General features: G+C 33.0%; 1 long non-coding RNA gene across 1 annotated transcript; it reads left to right on the forward strand.

Moving 5' to 3' along the window:
• The first annotated feature begins 1942 nt into the window (after positions 1–1942).
• LOC144838462 (uncharacterized) lies at positions 1943–4674 on the forward strand. The gene is made up of 4 exons (XR_013611637.1): positions 1943–2034; positions 2530–2603; positions 3492–3563; positions 4501–4674. It is a non-coding gene; the product is annotated as an uncharacterized LOC144838462 (long non-coding RNA).
• The last annotated feature ends 241 nt before the right edge of the window (positions 4675–4915 follow it).

Genomic DNA, 4915 nt, shown 5'->3' on the forward strand with positions numbered 1-4915 from the left:
TCAAGTAAAATGTATTCGGTAATTGTACAATTAAAAAAAAACACATTTGATTTTATTTAAAATTCACACGATCATAGCACAAGAAAATCAAAATGGTTTTAACAATTAAATCTAAGAAAAATTAAAATCAAAATAATTATGAAAATGGCAGTCTTATCAATACAGATATACCATGATTGACACAATTCATGAGTGAGTGGCCGAGCTGTTAAAACAGTCACACAGTAATTACGTAGCCATAATATCGACACGGGTTCGAAGGCTCACTCGCTCGACTCCGTTGTACGGTAGAACAAGTCTTCTCGGAGAAGCTATAGTCTTCTTCACATATTCCACGGTATTAAACTAAACAGAAACATCCATAGGCCTAAAATAGGCCTATATAATATCAGACAGCAAGAACATTTTAATATTAATTTAAGAAAAACTACGTTAAAATCAATGTGTTTATCGAATAAAGGAATAATTTTATTATGGAATTAACTCTCCAGTGAACTTAAAGACTTATTTAGGAAAATAGAGTAGTACTACTACTACTGTATGTAACGATTACAATTGGTTATGGTGGGGGATAGGATAGGGGTTGATAGTTGTTTTTGCCTTTATACTTTTCTGTATGTAAATTAATTGTTATATTTTATAGGCCTATTTGTTATTTTTGTGCCACCGATCTAAAGGTGTAATTCCAAATAAATAAATAAAATAAATATAATAGGAGATAATTTAAGAATTTGTAAACTCACTCCTCTTTATTAACAAAATAAGGTGTTAGGTATTTAAAGATGTATTGTCCCTTTGACGAATTCCAAAAAAATAAAAAATAACAGATTTCGAAAAAAGGTGGGTCATTTTGAAGTATCATAATAGTTATTAAACTATCACCAAAAATTTGTCGAAAAAAAAATCATTTAACTGAAATACAGACGTTTTTTTGTTAAAAAAATAACTTTGACTTCCAGTCAAAGTTTTCGATCAAAACATATCCCATAATGAAACGCGCTTGTTTGGCTACTCTCTGTATGCATAATCATAAAACTTCCTCACGATCTGTGTGAAAATACCTTCTCAACCGTGATGAGTTGTAAACAATCCTAATTAGCATATGCATAATGCGTACTCGTGGTTTGAAATCTTTGTTTACTTTCGTTCGCGACGATTTTCCAGACGAAATGTAATCAAACTAATTTACCTGTTAATTACGTAAACTTGTTGCTTTTGGCTCGAATTTTTGACTTAAAGTGAATAACTTTAATATTACTTTGATATGGCTAATTTAAATTTAGAATATTTTGACCTTCATTTTTTTGTGTTTCAAGGGACAATACATCTTTAATAAATTTGAACAGTTATGATTATTGGCTATGTGTGTGTAACTCTTTAAATTGCGCATGAGCTTAAACTATAGCTTCTCCGAGAAGACTTGTTCTACCGTACAACGGAGCGAGTGAGCATTCGAACCCGTGTCGATATTATGGCTACTATTACTGTGTGACTGTTTTAACAGCTCAGCCACTCACTCATGAATTGTGTCAATCATGGTATATCTGTATTGATAAGACTGCCATTTTCATAATTATTTTGATTTTAATTTTTCTTAGATTTAATTGTTAAAACCATTTTGGTTTTCTTGTGCTATGATCGTGTGAATTTTAAATCAAATCAAATGTGTTGTTTTTTAATTGTACAATTACCGAATACATTTTACTTGAAATAAATTTGAATTATTGATGACCTTTATAAATAAAATAAAACATTTTGTTTGTCCGATACTTAAAATTTAATTTTTTTTAATTTTATATTTACAACAGGATGACCTTTAGAAATAAAAGAAAAAATTGTTTTTTCCCGATACGTAAATGCCACAAACTTATTTAATTTGCATAAAACCTTTTAATTTTTAACATAACAAACACATGTTATTGAATACATTTGCATTTTGTAACGAATATAAATGTCGCGGCGTATATACAACTTTTATTCCTGTCCCAGCTGCCAATTATTGAACATCTCTTAAGCAGGTATTATTGAAAGAAGGTAGGTATTATTTAGGCCAAAGGAATCAGGACGGTAAGTACAATGACTGTGAACTAAACGCATACCTGCACGTGTTGATTGTTAAGATATGAATTCTGGTCATAGTTTATCTACATTAAAAAGAGCGCGCTTCCCGCCTCTACGTGCCGAATTTCTTTGAAATTGTAATACTGAATGTTGTTGCTCAGAAAAATATCGTCCGAAATTTTACCTTCATATTTAATTTTTTTTTTGTTTTGCTGACGTATCATATACAAAATGTAGAATGTATAAGTGGGGTCCCGTAATTGTACCTAATACACTGTATACATAGAATATTCTGTAAATTCAAACAATTTAGCACTGTAAACGTGCATCTTCAGGTCACATAGAATGGCATACTTAATCAATTTTTCCGTTTATAGCCAATGTACACGTCGTTCATGTGTCATGTTAGTCAACCTCGTCCCGTCCGAAGTGGCGAGTTTACAAATCATTTTTTTTTTCAAATGATAGAATCACCATGATGAATCGAACCTTTCTTGTAATCGCATTTATTGTCTTGTGTGCAGCAGTCGTAATGGCATATGGTTAGTAATTATTGACAGACGTTATACCAAATATCAACCAGTAAGCTTGGTACGACGCAACGCAAGCGAGTTATAATTAACCAATGAAACAAGCGACAGTAATAATCCATCGCTTGGCCAAAATCACATATTGCGTTGCGCTTACGTCATTGCGTTGCGTCGTATTAATTTATATTTTAATATTATATTTATGACATTTATTAGGCCTATTTTAAAAAACGTTTGTTTGCAGTTTTGCTTTCAAAAATATAACGAAGTTTGCACTTTCCAATACTCCTTTTAGAAATAAAGAATACTGTAGTAGCTGTAGTTAAGCTTGGTTCGCAACCTACTTAACATAAGCAAATTCCCTTCCAATAATTGTGTTTTCCCCCGCCTATGTGAAATCAAACCTGTGATTTTTGCAGCACTGTTGCGTCGTCGGTTCCCACTTACGCAAAACATCACTTTGCCTCAATACGTCGCTGCGTTGCGTTCTAGGTATAGTGGGAACCACGCTTACATCTCCCACTTTAATCTTAGATGTTGGTGTGTTTAGGGTCCCACTAGCGACGCAACGTCACGCAACCTACGCAACGTAAGAGAATGCTCTTCCAGTAATTGTGTTTGCCTCCGCCCGCGTGAAATAAAAAAAATGCTTATTGCGCGTCATGTTAGCATGCCGTAGACGTTGACCTGGTTCACCACGCGTATTTTTTAGTTTTCCCCCGCCTCCTACGTGAAATCAAACCTGTTGTTTGCAGCACTGTTGCGTCGTCGGTTTCCTCTTGTGATTACGGCGCAATACAGCACTTTGCGTCAATACGTCGTAGCGTTGCGTTACGTTGCGTCGCTAGTGGGAACCAGCTTTGGGATGACTACTAAAATGTATTTCGGTTACTGTTTCAGACCCATGTGAAGGAAGTCCTTGTGAAATCGGACAAATGTGTATGTCAATGGGCACGAGTTATACTTGTCATCGTAAGCTCAATCGTAACCTTTAATAAAAAATAAAGATGCATGCCTGTTATTGTTCTCCAAATTCCAATTTTGTGTTGCATATGCCATTTTATTGTCACATAATATAGTCATTTACTTTGACCAAAAGTTGGATCAAAAAAATGTACTTATCGGGGAAAAAAAATGTAATTTAAAGCAAAAGATATAGTCAAATTGATTGCCAGGCAGTGGGTTTTTTGGTTGAATTTAACCGTTTTATAGGCCGAAGTATTTTTATCTACGGAAATGAAGAACTTTATTTAGGCCTACCTAATCTTCAATTTTCGTGTTTTTTCGGGAACAATACATCTACGACAAAAACGCAAGTTAAGAAGCAACTAAAGTAGTAGTAAATATAGGCCTAACCTAAGTGCTCAATTAGATTATTTTTTTGTACCTGACATTTTTCACCCAATTATTTACGTACAAAATGAAATTTATTTACCAACCGAGGCCCACATTTGCCAGAGAAAGTTGATTTATTTTTGACTTTTGCTTTTGCATTTTGTATCACTTTGTTGTCTTCCTAACTGCAGTTATGACACACATCCATAACAGAATGTTTCGTGATTTTACATCTATATTAATGTTTATAATACTTCTTTCCATAAACCGGGTTTCCTTTTAAAATTTATTTTTCTATTCCATAGTAATCTTTTTATAGTTATTTATTTGTTTTATTATTATTTTTTGTTTGTATTTAGGCCTAGACTTATTTTTATTATATTTGTAACAGTAATAGACAAACAAAATTGAAGAAACAGTTGAAAAGGATGAAATAGTTCGAAACGTCAAATTCAAAATGTGTTCTCTTTGTTTATTTGAGTTTACACCTTTTATTCAGTCTTTCTTTTATTTCAATTTATAAGGTGTTTTTGTTATGGATTGTCAGAATTAAAATTTAATTTTTCTTTTACAGCTTTTTCAGACATGCAGGGTGATAATGCAGGTACAGGTTAAATGTGATTGTATATTCAACGGTGTCGGGCGAGCCTTGTGATTGTGAACTGTTAACTGCATGGCCTGCAACAGAAACATACATAAATAAGCAATGTTTACGTTTTGTCAATTTGTCTTCTAACAAATGAATATGAATAAAGAACATTATAAATTAATGGTATTGCGTTTATTATGTTGATACACAAAGCTACCGACATAGGCCTAATGCGACATTATAACATAGGCCTATATTTATTTTTTGGCGATTACCAAAAATATGACCTTACCTGAATCGTGGGTTGCAAGTATGCCTACTTATTTACTTAGGCTTTTATTTACTTTAGGTTTACTTGTATCCCAGGAATTAGGTTCTCCTGGGTATAGATGCCACGTTG

Source organism: Antedon bifida, chromosome 3 (assembly GCF_963402885.1).
Source record: "Antedon bifida chromosome 3, ecAntBifi1.1, whole genome shotgun sequence".
In the NCBI taxonomy this organism is placed as follows: domain Eukaryota; kingdom Metazoa; phylum Echinodermata; class Crinoidea; order Comatulida; family Antedonidae; genus Antedon; species Antedon bifida.